Raw genomic sequence first — 16,540 nt, forward strand, 5'->3', positions numbered from 1 at the left:
ACAAATTTAACGTCTGCAAGTTTGAGCATTGTTCACGGCATAGCTCAGCTTGGAAAAGCACTCAGTGAGGGAGAATTTATTAAAGACACTCTGCTAAGATGTGCACCAGTTCTATTTCACAATATTCAGAATAAAGATGCAATTATTAAGAGGATATCTGAGGTACCACTCAGTAGAAATATCATAAAAGACCGAATAATGAGACTGAACACAAACATACAACATCAATTAAAGAGCGACATAAGTAATTGTAACTATTTTTCGATCTCTCTTGATGAAACTACTGATGTCACATCACATGCTCGGTTGGCCATTATTGGTCGATATTCTGATGGTCTCAGAATGAGAGAAGAGTTGATAAAGTTAGTATCAGTGTCAACAAGTACATCAGGCAGTGAAATATGTAAGGTTGTTATACAAACATTCCGTGACCTAAGCATTGATATCTCTAAAGTTGTGTCAGTGACGACAGATGGGGCACCAAACATGGTGGGGAAAAAAGTTGGATTTGTCAAATTGTTTACGGAAACTATTGGACATCTGATTGTGCCTTTTCATTGTATTATCCATCAAGAGGCTTTATTTGCCAAGGCACGATTCACCGACTTAAACGACTTAATGTCAGTTGTTACAAAAATAGTTAATTTAATAGCTGCTCGCCCCCTTCACAAGCGAGAATTTTCTGCACTTTTACTGGAGATTGATTCCACCTACAGTGGACTGCTGGTGTACAGTAATGTAACATGGCTGAGCCGAGGCAAAGTTCTTGAGCGCTTTGTGGAGTGCTTTGAAGAAATTAAGGTATTTCTTGAGGATAAGGATCTGGGAAACTTTCCTCAGCTCAATGATAATAAGTGGGTAAAAACCCTGATGTTTTTTACAGATCTCTCTGTTCATATTAATGAACTGGACTTAAAGTCACAAGGTTTTGGTAAAAGTATTGACGTTAGGTTTGGATACATAAAAGCTTTTGAAAGTAAACTTAAAATTTTCAAGCGTGATGTAGAAACTAAAACTTATAAGTAACAGAAAGAAAAATAGCTATCTTTGCGCTCGTTGGGAAAAAATAATTTATTTAGAAATAAAGAGCGACGCGTTTCGGCGAAATATTGTCACCGTTTTCAAGCTCCAGTACATTGCTACAAACACATATATACTGGAGCTTGAAAAAGGTGACAATATTTCGCCGAAACGCGTCGCTCTTTATTTCTAAATAAATTATTTTTTCCCAACGAGCGCAAAGATAGCTATTTTTCTTTCTGTTACGAATATTATCCCAAGCACCGTAAAAAGTGTTTTGTTGCTAATTTTTTGCTGCTCTCCGTGGAGCTATGGATGGGGGAATAAAGATTTCTATTGAAAGCTTTCCTGGACATCGGTGTCGGCGGGGATTATCAGCTGGTTCTCTCTGCACGGCACCAGGTGAGTGCTCTATGATTATATGCATGTTAACACTATTTGAATCCCACTGAATAACCTGGCGCATCCCTGACAGTTTCTTTAAAATTTATAAGTATTTTCCTCGAGTAACCAAGTATTTTGATAAGGCCAGTGCAGCTGTACCCAATTAAATGAAACTCTTGCATATAAAGTACCAGCATGTTTTAAGCTCCTTACTTGACCAATTCAGTGATAAATTTCATCAATTTAGAAGCCTAGAACAGACCATGAAAATAATTAAGTATCCTGATGTAGTAGTCTACAGTAGTTTGGAATTAAATGGTTTCCAATGGATGCAAATTGATGATTTGGAGAAACAACTTGCAGAATTTCAAGACAGCATCTGGACTCAGGGGTTTGTCGACTTGAGGTCAAAGCTTGGGAATCTGGAAAGGTGCCGCTTGGCACAGGAACAGGAAATTTGCAGTGCCTGGAACCAATTACCAGACACTTTTAGCACCCTGAAAAATATAGCAATGGCTTTACTCATAATTTTTCCCTCTACCTACTTTTGTGAGAACTTATTCTCCGCGTTAAATAATATCAAAACCAACAAAAGAAACAGATTGTCAGATAAAGTTAGCAGCGCTTGCTTGGGCTTGAAGTGTACAAAATACCAACCTTCAATTGAAGATTTAGGCCGCCTGCAGACGAGCGGGTCGGATCCGGCAGCGAGAATTCTCGCCGCGGGACCCGACCCGAGAGCCTGCAGTGACGAGCGCGTACTCACCCGTGCCTGGCGGCCCCGGCTCTCTCATGTGCCGGTTGCCGCGCAGCCGGCGCATGCGCAGACCAGATCTGGCGGCCTGGTGAGTGCGTGCCCCGCACAAAAATAGGACATGCCGCGGTTTGTTTGTCGCGTGAGATTTCGCGCGGCCGTCTGCATAGGAGTGCGTATTGTAATGCACTCCTATGCAAACTTTCAGTGGCGGAAATCCCGCTCCGCCCGTGTGCAGGCGGCCTTAGCCAATGAAATTCAGCAACAAAAAATGGCACTAGTAGGCAGGTTAGTTAAAGAAACCCCCCCCCCCCTCACTTACCTCAGTTCACGGCACCCCACACAAGTTAAAATTTAATATATAACTGTTAAATACTATCAAGACCAACAAAAGAAACTGACTGACGGATGAACAAAGAAGTCACTAAGCAGGTAAGTTAAAATAATTAGTTTTTGGTTTATTCAATACAGTTATTTATTACACTTATACTTTTTTGTTATTTAAACTATAAATATCGCAAATTTATGGGGGGTTTTTCGAAGTGACACCACCCGAGTTATGCTCGGTTTTTGGGCGAATTTTGACACACCAATCTCAAAAGGTTGCCCATCACTGGCTTAGGGTCTGTCCATGACCGATTGCACTTTGTCTCTACCACAGATATGATGCATTTAGGTCAACTTGTGTGCACTGTTTTTTTAAACTATCTAAATTTGTAGTTTTTACTTTTTTTTCTATTTTGTGAATTTGTCTTCAGTTTAGTGTCCAAACTGTAAATAATATAATAAATTGCAGGATCTAAAATATGAAGGGAAGCTTGATGTGATATCAGAAGCTAAAAGTAGAACTGATTTTCACAGTGAATCCAATGAAAAACAAGCCAGTAAAGAAGCAGAACCTGGATTTCAAGATTGTCTGTATGAAAACTGTACAAGTGATAGCAATATTAAATTACCAGCAGAAAACACAACAAATAAAGTGACGTTGCCATTGCAGTGTAGCGCTTCATATTCAACTAAACTTAGTTTGTTTGAGATTCAAGATGAATGGTCTCCATATGTCAGCAAATTAAATAAGTTTGGAAAATCAGATGTATCTGTTCAGTGCAATTTGGAACAGGAACACAAGTTCATAAAATACTTTCATAACACTTGTATTGAAGCTTTAAACTTTCCAAACAATACTGCAAATGTACAGGCCACTAGGAGGCAGAGCAGCTCACAACTTCATGCATTTGAAACCTAGCATATACAACTAATAGGCAGAGCAGACTTCAGTGTGAAATATTTTAATGGTATGGTTAGTGATAAGTTTAGGCTTTGTTCTCAGAGCTTTCAGCTGGTATCCTGCTGGGAAGTCCCAGTGGGATACTAGCTGAAGGCATGCTCTCAGCGCCACCCACTGAGAAAATCTGTGTGCGGCGCTGATAACAGTCATTGGTGATTTCTAGCTTGCTAGCTTGCATGGACATTGAACGATGGCAGCGCATTTAGGCACAACGATTATCACTCAAAATATGGCTTTTGAGCGGATTTTGAGTGATAATCGTTGTGTCTAAATAGGCCTTAAGTTGCCAACACTATACTATTTCTCTGTTTACTACAGTATAGAAATGTTTGACGTTATAAGTAACAGTGTTCTATACTATGGAAATTATACAATTTCGTTTTTAATCTTTGCTTGCTAGCTTTTAAAGGGGTTCTGCCAAGATTGCAAGTTATCCCGCGTCCACAGGATAGGAAAAAATTTGCTGTTCGGTAGTGTCTCACTGCTGACCAGCACTCCATTTAGTCTCCTTCTTACTGCAGGGGGTTCAGTAACCCCGCAGTGTGGAGGACAGGAGATAACCTACAAACTTGGAACAACCTGTTTAAGTATATGTATGCGTATTCTAATATGTTCTAAAATATAGTTTAAAATATTGTGTATTAAATAAACAGGAATGGTTTGTATGGTATTATTTGTATCTAAAAACAGACACTGAATATTGCTTTCATATTTGCTGCCTGCATATGATTAAAATGACTATATTACAAATGATGGCTTGTTTACCTTCTTTTGTTCTACAGATGTATACATCTTCCACCAAATTTGAAGTTTTATTTTAAAAATGGGGTAGAGTAAAAGCAATAAATAAACCTTTGCTTTTGAGATCAATTTAAAAGGGTTTTCCAATCTTATAATATTGGTGACCTATCCACAGTTTAGGGCATCAATATCAGATTGGCAGGGATGTAATGCCTAGCACCCCCACTGATCTGAAGGAGCCGTAATGCACTTGGAAGAAGCAGTACTCCCATTAAAGTGAATGGCTGAGAGTTGCAGTATCTTTCTAGGTCACTACACTGTGGACAGAGTTTTGCTTTTCTTACTTATTGTGGCTCCTTTACATCAGCTGATTGGCGAGAGTGCCAGGCATTCTACCCTCATTGATCTTGTAATGAAAAACTATATCGAGGATAGGCATATTCATTTTCACATTGTTGGATTTGCTCCAGAGTAATCAGTGTCATCACAGAGTGAATCTTGTAATCTGCTGGAGAGCAGACTGCTCATGATCCAGCTGATGCAACCATGCAACAGCCTGTAGAGGGGAAATTTCCTTCAACCCACTCCATTCCAACATCTAGACCAGCAAAACTTTCTGACCAGGATAAATAGCATAATGGTTTTTGTACTGGGTGTCACCATCTTGATGCTTCACTTTCAACCCTACTTTTGGATGGAGCACAGCCAGCACAATCCAATTAAGCTCCACGGAGTGTGCTCCAGTAATAAGGAACAGTGAGGCAATGTACTCAAGAGATACTCCTGGAGTTGATAAAAAGGTAGAGCATGTGTCCTGCACACTGAGCATGCTCAAAATGTAAAAATGAATATGCCTTAAAGGGGTTGTCTAGGGTTAGAAAAACTTGGCAGCTATTTTCCAAACACAATGCCACCTTTATATGTGTGTTGTGTCTGGTATTGCAGCGCTGCTTCAGTTCATTTAAATGGATCTTAGCTGCATTACCAGACTCCACCCAATGGACAAGGGTGGCACTGTGTTTGGAAGAAAGCGGCCATGTTTTTCTACAACTCCTTTAGGTAGGCTCAAATAGGAAATGAGATGGCTTCAGAAAGAGGCAATATTGTCCATTTTGTTTAAGGGCGGGTTGAAGGAAAAATGTCAGCCTCCAGTGGCAAGGAGTAAAATTGCAGCACAATAGTTTATTGGCTGCTGTTTCACACTTTAGTGGTAAATTTCTAGAAAGACAACAGATAACAACAATAAGTATCCATACACAGTTTCAAACAATACAATTATGAGTGTGTGTATATATAGAAATAAATAGGGAATGCAGAAAAATGGGAAAGGTGACTTTAGATTTGTTAGGTAATTTTTTCTGTAGTTTCCCCCCCTCCTCTGAATGCCTCTAAATATTTTTAGTGCTATGTTGCTAATGGACGTGATAATCTAGGTATGTCTAGAAACACGGACAAGGGTGACCACATTCTGAGAAATCTCTCTATTTTATCATATCTCATTGCTGATAATTTTTGATAGAGCATCATCTTCGAGATTCTGTCTATTACTGCCTTGATCTGCAGTGGAGCTGCTGACCACTGTAAGGCTATGTAAATTCTGTCCGCCATACAAATGTCTTGGGACAATTTGTGTTGTTGGTTATCATAACTAGATAGTTTATCCGCCAATAAACAAAGTGTTTGGAAAACAGGGAAATGTTTGCCAATTACTCTAGTTATAAGATTCGCTATTACCTCCAGAAGGATTGTGCTGTAGCACAGAACCACCATGTATGTAACGTAGCTCCCGGGGTTTTGCAACCTCTGAAACAGTTAAGAGACATCCCTGGTGAGACGTTGTGAATTGTCGCAGGGATCAACTAAGCTTTGTGTAGTATTTTAAAGGATGACTCTGCTGATGTAACCTGGTGACTACTTTTTGAAATAAAGTCACAGCAATGTAGCCATCTTTCAGGAGAGAGGGTTACATTTAAGTCCTCTTCCCAGTGTTGCATAAAAGGGACTTTGGTTTCCTCTGGGGGTTGATTCATTATAGCATGGAGGAAGGAGATTTTATCTGGTAGTAGGGGGTTCCACAGATATCTTCTCTCAAAGCTTGAGGGATTACAGTGGGTTCATGAGGATGGTATAAGGGAGCGGAGAAAACAGTAGATTTGGATAAATTCAAGCCATAGGTGGTTGGGTATAGATAAGTTTTCTCTGATCTGCTGAAGTGAGGGAAGTCTGTTTTGTATCAGAGAGTGGTGTAATAAAGTAAGGCCATTAACCCTCCACCAGAAGTAACACCCTTGTTGTGTACTTGGGATAAATACGAGGTTGGGGATAATGGGTAGTAAATGTGATAAGCCTGAAATTAGTGAGTGTTTGAATCTGTTCTTCCTCCAAATTAGAAACAGATGATGGGTTAGAGGCATTGTCTGGTGGAAATTTATAATTTTTGTGTTTTTGTCTCAAAAGATAGTGTTTCACTAAGCTGGCCTCTATATCCACCCAAAGTGGTTCCTACAAGCATAGGTGGTAATTGTGAAAGTGGGCTGCTGTATAATATTTTTGTAAATTGGAGACAGATAGCCCACCAACTCGTCCGTGGTAATGCATCACTTTTCTGCTTAATTCTGTTTTTTTTGTTTTCCATATAAAACAGAGTATAGACTGCTGTAGGTCTTTCACGTCTGGTGTAGGGACCTTAATGCATAGACATCTTAAAAGGTAGAGGATTCGAGGAAAAAGGGTCATCCTTATAGAATTAATCCACCCTATTGACAACAAGATATGTTTTACCCATGTCTTCATGTCGGCTTAAAGGGTAGTGATTAGCGGAGGGTAGTTCCATTTATATAATGAGTTTAGCATGGGGGTAATTTTGATCCCCAAATATGTGATAAAATGTGTGTGAGCCTGAAACCCGAAGTTTAGTTTTACCAGCTTCTGCGTTTGTTTTGGCACGTTGTGGTCTAGGGCTTGTGATGATGGATAGATATTGTGATGTAAAAACTTTAGGCTGTCAGACATTTGGTGTGTGTCTCAGCGTACTTTTTTATGTTAGCCTATTCAGTATGCTGGCTGTATGGCAGCTATTGTATGTAGTTAGCTAGCATTGTACAGGAAACCCTTTGTTCCACTGGTCATAAAACTAGCTAATGACAACGGAATGCTAATTCGACCCCTTGCTGATGTGGAGTGACACCTTTTGTCAATTCACAGAGACAAAGTGGTGCCAAGAATTTTAGTAAGAGAATCTTTTAATAAAGGTTATTTGGTCATCTGAAGGTCCTAGCCCAATATGAAATATATTTTCAGAATTCGGCGGCCCAGCTGAATAAAACACGTCTACACTTATTGAGGCCCGAGGCCCAGAACACCCCGAAACCACATATGTGGGACAATACGTATCCAAACACATCCATGTGTGGGCTGAAACCATATGTAAAATCATGAGAGGAAACTTCACCATCATATTTTCAGTGTGGGTTCCACCCACACGAAGTGATGAAGGAAATATGGATTTCAGTGCCCATGCGCTCCGGGGCAAGCTAAACCCCCATGGGGGCTGGAAGTAGTTGCATCGGAGTTACACATGGACATGGACTTGTGCTGAGGGTCAGCCCCTTGGAGTGCACTATGCATGCGGACTGCCCTGTAATTCTGTGTGACTTCACACAAAGCATAACATAGTAGCATAGTATGTAAGGCCGAATGAAGACAATGTCCATCTAGTCCAGCCTGTTATCCTCCTAATGTTGTTGATCCAGAGAAAGGCAAAAAACCCCAAGAGGCAGGAGCCAATTAGCCCTTTTCGTGGAAAAATTCCTTCCCGACTCCCTAATGGCAATCAGACTAATCCCTGGATCAACCCCTAATAGTTCCTACCTGCCTGTATACCCGGATTAACAATTAAGATTTATATCCTGTAATATCCTTGTGCTCCAGAAAGACATCAAGTCCCCTTTTAAACTCCTCTATGGATTTTGCCATCACCACATCCTCAGGCAGATAGTTCCACAGTCTCACTGCTCTTACAGTAAAGAACCCTTTTCTGTGTTGGTGATGAAACCTGCTTTCTTCTAGACGTAGCGGATGCCCGCTCTTTACCGTCACAGTCCTGGGTATAAACAGATCATGGGAGAGGTCCTTGTATTGTCCCCTCATGTATTTATACATAGTCATTTGATCAATCCTTAGCCGTCTTTTTCCAGGGTATATAATCCCAATTTTGATAGCCTCTCTGGGTATTCCAGTCCCTTCATTCCATGTATTAGTTTAGTTGCCCTTCTTTGAACCCCCTCAAGCACTGTAACATCTTTCCTGAGCACCGGTGACCAGAACTATGCGCAGTATTCCATGTGAGGCCTGACAAGTGTCTTATATAGTGGGAGGATAATGTTCTCGTCCCTTGCCCCTATACCTCTTTTAATGCACCCCAAGACTTTATTAGCTTTTGCAGCAACTAACTGTCATTGGTTACTCCAGGTTAATCTAAAATCCACTAGTACCCCCAGGTCTTTTTCCATATCACTTTTCCCTAGCAGTACCCCATTTAGTGTATATTGGTGACATCCTTTTCTCCTGCCCATGTGCATAACCTTACATTTTTCAACATTGAACTTCATTTTTCTGCCCAAGCCCCTAACTTATCTAGGTCCGTTTGTAGCCGTACGTTGTCCTCCGTTGCATTGATTATATTGTATAATTTTGTGTCATCTGCAAATATTGATATTTTACTGTGTAGCCCCTCTATCAGGTCGTTGATAAATATATTGAACAGAATGGGGCCTAATACTGAACCCTTTGGCACACCACTAGCAACGGTGGCCCAATCAGAGTATGAACCATTTATTACCACCCTTTGCTTTCTTTCTCTGAGCCAATTCCTTACCCAGATACACACGTTTTCACCCAATCCGAGCTGTCTCATTTTATATATCAGCCTATTATGCGGCACGGTGTCAAATGCTTTAGAGAAGTCCAGATATACAAGATCAATAGACTCTCCCAGGTCCAGCCTAGAGCTTACTTCATCGTAGAAGCTGATCAGATTGGTCTGACATGACCGAACCTTCATGAATGCATGCTGGTGAGGAGTTATTCCATTGTTCTCCTTGAGGTGTTCTTCGATAGCGTCTCTCAGAAACCCCTTGAATATTTTTCCAGTTACTGAAGTGAAACTTACCGACCTGTAGTTGCCAGGCTCACTTTTGGACCCCTTTTTGTAAATTGGAACCACGTTGGCAATGCGCCAATCCAATGGTACAACCCCAGTCTTGATAGTATCCACAAATATTAGATATAGCGGCCTAGCTATCACATCACTTAGTTCCTTTAGTACCCTTGGGTGTATTCCATCTGGGCCTGGCGATTTATCGATTTTAATCTTCTTTAACAGGTTCCGCACCTCCTCCTGCGTTAGGTATGAGATATTTTGTGAAGGGTTCATTTTATTCCCCTGCATCTCATGTGGCATTTCCTTTTCGTTTGTGAATACGCTTGAAAAGAAACTTTCATAGGTTTGCCTTCCCTCCATCATCTTCAATGATTTTGCCTGCACTATTTGTTAAAGGGCCAGTGCTCTCAGCGCAAATCCTTTTGCTGTTAATATGGTTGAAAAATAGTTTCGGGTTGTTTTTTCTCTCTGGCGATCAGTCTTTCTGCCCCCTCCTTAGCAATTTTGATCTTATCTTTGCATATTTAGTTTTTTTCCCTGTACGATTTTAGCGCTTCTTTGCTGCCTTCTTGCTTTAGTAGTTTGAACGCTTTCTTTTTTTCCTTTATTGCCTCTTACTGTCTTGTTGAGCCACAATGGTTTCCTTTTACTTGAAGTTCTTTTATTTTTAAAGGGAATGAACTGCTCACATGAGGTGATTAGGATACTTTAGAATTTTTCCTATTTGTCCTCTGTACTGATATTTTTGAGGATGTTGTCTCAATTAATGTTACCGATTAGTTGTTCTAAGTTGATCAAATTTTGCTTTACCAAAGTTTGGTAACTTAATTTCTCCTGTTCATTTTACATACTGCTGAGTGTGTATTACCTCTATTTCCTTATGCTCCCATGTAATAACCTTTTTTGTATATCTTTTGTATGTATCTATATTGCACTGCTAGACCCTTTTTAGAATAAAGCTACAATTTATTAGTTAAGCCTTATCCGTTTTAAATTGAATCATAACTCCGAAGATTGTGTTTATAATTCATAAGTCCGGGTTCTAGTTTACCAGTGATATTGTTACAAACTGGTGATGGCAGCGTGTATTTGTGTGAGTATTATGGGCTCTAGAGTGTGCTAGAATGGACAGGTGGATGATTTGAGCTTTCGCTTGGCATGCGTGCAGAAGAACGGAAAAGCTGGGTACAAATTAGCCTGTATTCTAATGACTCCAAGCTTGCAATACTGCTAGTGAACGATCGAGGTTCTGCCGTGACGTTTGGTAGCGACAAGTGTGCTCGGAATAGTCGATCCATGAGTAATCGGGGACAGAGGCCGGATCAATAGGTATCGTCCCCACTCCTCTCTCCTGTCTACATGACAGGGCTTCTGTTTAATCAAGGTTTACTACTAATCCTGATACCGAGGCAAAACAATCTAGCAACTTTATCAGATTTGGGAGGGAAATGAGGGATCTGGACAGAGTAAGAATATTTCCAACAAACAGGTTTGCCTTGTATTCCTTTGTGTCATGTCTAATGCCCAATATATTAGGATTTTCTCTGATTAACGTATCTAAAGGCTCCAATGCTAGTGCAAACGGGGCTGGGGACAGAGGGGCAACCCCATTGTAGAATCCTAGAATGGTAGAGTTGGAAGGGACCTCCAGGGTCATTTTGTCCAACCCCCTACTCAGTGCTGGATTCACTATATCATCCCAGACAGATATTTGTCCAGCCTTTGTTTGAACACTTCCATTGAAGGAGAACTCACCAACTCCCGTGGTAACCTGTTCCACTCATTGATCCCACTCGCTGTCAGAAAGTTTTTTTCTAATATCCAATTTGTGCCTCCTCCCTTTCTGTTTCATCCCATTGCTTCTAGTCTTTCCTTGTGCAAATGGGAATAGGGCTGATCCTTCTGCACTGTGACAGCCCTTCAGATAGTTGTAGACAGCCATTAAGTCTCCTCTCAGCCTTCTTTTTTGCAAGCTAAACATTCCCAGATCCTTTAATCGCTCCTCATAGGACATGATCTGCAGAATGCTCACCATCTTGGTAACTCTTCTCTGAACTTGCTCCAGTTTGTCTATGTCTTTTTTAAAGTGGGGTACCCACAACTGGACACAGTATTCCAGATGAGGTCTGACTAAGGAAGAGTAGAGGGGGATAATTACCTCATGTGAGCTAGACTCTATGCTTCCCTTAATACATCCCAGAATTGTGTTTGCCTTTTTGGCTGCTGCATCACATTGCTGACTCATGTTCAGTCTATGATCTATTAGTATACCCAAGTCTTTTTCACATGTGCTGCTGCTTAACCCCATTCCTCCCATTCTGTATGTGCTTTTTTTCTTTTTTCTTGCCCAGATGTAGGACTTAACATTTCTCCTTGTTAAATACCATTCTGTTAGTTGCTGCCCACTGTTCAAGCTTTTCTAGACCTTTTTTAATACTCTCTCTCTTCCCTACTGTTAGCAATCCCCCTAGCTTTGTGTCATCAGTGTCACCGAAGGGACAAAAGGTTTAAAAAAAAAAAAAACCCTGTGAACCCTCCATGTAGCTGGCAAATCAAGTTCATAAGCAAGCGGGTTTACTACACGCGTGATGACAAAGGGACCCATGTAACGCAGCGCCTGTTTCAAAGACCGAACCTTCAATTTGAGATTTTTAGAAGACAAATATACCTTCTGTCCCATCCTGTAAGGTTCAGATACTGACAGACTCCTCCCACTACGCAACTGCATACGAGCCCCCGTTGCTTCCAGGTTCTTCTCTACTTCTTTCCATACCCCCTGCAGTGCATCTGTGGCAATATCAGCTGCAGGACAGGCAGACGGCGCAGAAATAGCTGTAAGAAAGCGAGGATGCTGACCATATACGCAAAGGAATGGAGATACCGCAGTAGAAGAACAAGTTTGGTTGTTTAGCGCAAATTCTGCCCACTGATGAGCCTTTTTGCTAGCAAACAACTGTAAATATTGCACTAAATCCTGGTTCTTTCGCTCAGTCTGACCATTAGTTTGCGGGTGGAATGCTGACGAGAAGTAAAGCGACGTTCCCAGGTTTCTACAGATGGCTCGCCAAAATTGTGCAACAAACAACACCGCGATCAGATACGATGTTCTCGGGAACCCCATGTAGACAAATGATTTCTTTTACAAAAATCTTGGAAAATTTTATCGCAGAAGGTAGCTTCTTTAACACCACAAAATGTGCCATTTTTGAGAAACGGTCTACAACAACTTGGACAGTGGTGAACTTCTGAGACTCACGTAGATCGGTGGGAAAATCTACCGATAAATATGACCACGGACGAGAAGGCACCGGTAACGGTCTCAGAGGCCTCTCCGGACGATGACAACTTTTACTGTGTGCACAGACAGAGCATCTCTTAACAAAGTTGCAGATCTCCCTAGACATGCCTGGCCACCAGTAGTGTTTAGTACAAAGATCCAGAGTCCCCTGAACCCCCTGATGGCTTGTGAGAACAGATGAGTGAGACTCTTCAATGACTCTAAGACGCAAGGTCTCTGGCACAAATCATCTGCCCTCTGGCACCCCCGAGAGAGCGTCCTGCTGACAATTTTGTAGATGAGGAACGAGATCAGATTCTACAGCTGCCACCACCACCCCATTTGCCAAGATATTCTTGGGTGGCACTGTCTCACTCTCCGGCAAACCGAAACTCCGTGAGTGGACGTCTGCCTTCACGTTCTTCTCCTCTGGAATATATGTAACAACGAGGTTAAACCTGGCGAAAAACAACACCACCTGGCCTGACGATCTGTGAGTCTCTTAGCGTTGGCGAGATATACCAAATTTTTATGATCAGTATACATGGTAATGAGATGCCTTGCCTCCTCAATATGGTGGCGCCACTCTTCTAGAGACCACTTAATCGCCAATAACTCACAATTACCCACGTCGTAGTTACGTTCCGCCGAACTGAACTTCCGCGAGAAGAACGCACATGGACTATACCCAGATCTCTGGCTGACTTCCTGAGACAATACAGCCCCCACCTCAGACGCATCAACTTCAATGAAGAATGGTCGTCACGCGTCAGGCTGTACTAGCATCGGGGCAGCAGTAAACACCCTTTTGAGACGACTAAAAGCCTCTAGGGACTCTAGTGGCCATCTTACCAAGTCGGCAACCTTCTTGGTAAGATCGGTCAGGGGTTGAGCAATAACAGAATAGTTCTTAATGAATTTACGGTATAAATTCGTGAAACCTAAAAACCGCTGGAGAGCTTTCAGGTTATCTGGTCTGACCCATTGGGAGATTTCTGCCACTTTATCAGACTCCATTTGAATCTCCGTGGGTGAAATCACATAACCAAGGAAAGACACTTGTTTAGTACCAAAAATGCATTTCTCCAACTTGACAAAAAGTTGGTACTCACGCAAACGGGTCAGAACCAACCTCAGGTGCTGCACATGTGAATCCCAGTCTGGGGAATACACCAGAATGTCATCGAGATATATGAACAAAAATGCCCCCAGGAAGTCGTGGAAGACCTCGTTCATAAACCCCTGGTACACAGCGGGGGCATTACAAGGTCCGAAGCGCATGACAAGACATTCAAAATGTCCGAACGAGGTGTTGAACGCGGTCTTCCACTCATCTCCCTGTCGGATACGAATTAAATTGTAAGTCCCCCTTAAGTCCAATTTGGAAAACCAGTGGGCCCCTACCACCTGATTCAATAAATCAGAAATCAGGGGCAAGGAGCACTGGTTCTTCACTGTAATTTTATTCAAAGCCTGATAATCCACACAGGGCCTCAATGTCCCATCCTTCTTCTCAACAAGAGACCTGCCCCGGCAGGGGACCTGGACGGCCTGATTTGTCGTTTGGCCAGAGACTCTGAGATATAGGACTTAAGGGCTGGGATGGGACTTTCGGGGATCAAATCAATACCACAGTCTCACTCCCTATGGGGAGGCAAAGTCTCAGACAGTTTCTTGGAAAATTGGTCATGAAAATGAGACAAATACTCAGGAATATGTATGGTATCTGCTGAACACATGGATATAGTAGCAAAGTGACTATGACAGGAAAACCCCCAATGTACCGAGCACTACATCAACGGATATCCTTTCCATTACCAAGAACGACAGACTCTCAGAATGGAGAACACCCACAGTGAACTGTAAAATGTGAGTCCTCCATTGTACACCACCTGCAGACAGAGGGGTAGAATCAATACTACTGAAGCGTATGGAAATCTTTAATGCCGAGAATTCAGTCATCAGAGGTCTGACAAAACGTAAACTAATCAAAATGGCGGCAGCACCCGAATCAATAAAAGCTTGACCGGACCGAGTGAAATTCTGGAAGCCAATCTGACAAGGCACCAACAACTTAGGGAGTACCTGTGATCCTAGGCGATCCTCCCAAAAATCGCCTAGGATCTGAAGTTTTCTGCCAGTTCAGACTAATGTTGTAGATACTTCTGAGGACAGGTCGCTACACGATGTCTGGCTTTACCACAATAGAGGCAGAGACGATGAATCATCCCGAACCGTCGCCGTTTCTTGGGACTTAGCTGGTCCACTTCCATAGATTCGGCACCAGAAGTTGTCATGGGAGAAGTGGGAGTGGGTCTGCTGGATTCCCTAGCATTACGGGCCTGACGTTCCTCTTTTCTAGATCTCTGCCTCCTGTCAGCTTTAACTGCCAATTCCATTGCATCATTGAGTGTCACGGGAGTGGGATGAGAAATAAGTAGATCCTTGACAGCATCAGAAAGACCCAACAAAAACACATCTTTAAGGGCGCTATCGTTCCAAGTGGTTTCACCTGCATACTGTCTAAATTTAGAGCAATAGTCCTTTACGCACTGCTGCCGCTGACGTAGAGACATGAGATGAGATACCGCCAACCTTGCACGGTCCGGCTCATCAAAAATACCTCCAAGTTCCCGAAAAAACAAATTAGCTGACTGCAGGCAAGCCGAACTCTCGGGTAAGGAGTAGGCCCATGTCTGGGGGGAACCCCGAAGTAAGAACATAATCAATCCCACTTTCTGGGATTCTGAGCCGGAGAAGCAGGGCCGCATCCGAAAATACAATCTACATGCCTGCAGAAAAACAAAAAACTTGCTCCTCTCCCCTGAAAATATCTCAGGAATAGAAGGGGCTACATGCACTAACTCCCGCTGCTCATGGGCCACCATACGACCAGACATGTCTTGGATCATGACCACTAAATCCTGCAACTGACTTGCGAGGGTACTCATGGCCTCCATTGGAGAGCAATTTTAAGGGCCAGTTATTATATTATGGTATACTACCCTTGATACACCAGCCCGGATGCCCTAGACCCACAACCCCTGTCCCTGCTTACTTGCCTCCACTCCTGGCTAACCCCAGGCGGGCAACTGGGCGACGGTCCCTACTCTCACTAGGGACCGAAAAAGGGACGCTGGCGTACCTGGATGGATGGGTAGAATACTGACAGAATAGGCAGATGAAAATTACCAACATGAACAATACTAAGCAGAACTGAGGCAGATGGAAAAACCTGGTGGATAATAACAAAGTTAAGCAGACAAAATGACAGAAGCAGGAGACCAACAGAGGCAGACTAGCTAGCACACTGAGGAAAACCAATAACTGGAAGTGATTGCAAGTCTCTGCCCGACCATTAAATAAGAGCCTCTGCCCAGGGGCGGAGAGAGGGAGACAGCCAACACCCAACAGAAAATAACAAAAGGGAGCTCGTGCACAGCAGCTGCACTCACAGGTGCGTGCACACGGCCCCGCACGCCACCAGCACCATGCCGGCCAGGCACCTGCGCCCTAGGCAGCCGGACAACAAGCCGGGGGGGACGCGCCCCCACCACAGGACCCCGCACACCACCGCCCCGGGAGAACCAGTAACTGCCGGATGGTAACAGTCAACAAATTTGATTAGTTTCCCATCAATTCCCTCCTCCAGATCATTTTTAAAAATGTTGAACAACACTGGGCCTAGGACAGAGCCTTGTGGTACCCCACTTGATACATTCTTCCACTTGAATGTGCAGCCATATATGACCACTCTTTGAGTACGATCACTCAGCCAGTTGTGAATCCACCTAACAGTTGCCTTGTCAATCCCATATTTGGTCATTTTTTTCAATTAATATGGTATGAGATACTTTGTCAAATGCTTTACTAAAGTCAAGATATACTATATCCACTGCATTTTCCTGATCAATC

Source organism: Eleutherodactylus coqui, chromosome 2 (assembly GCF_035609145.1).
Source record: "Eleutherodactylus coqui strain aEleCoq1 chromosome 2, aEleCoq1.hap1, whole genome shotgun sequence".
Lineage (NCBI taxonomy): Eukaryota > Metazoa > Chordata > Amphibia > Anura > Eleutherodactylidae > Eleutherodactylus > Eleutherodactylus coqui.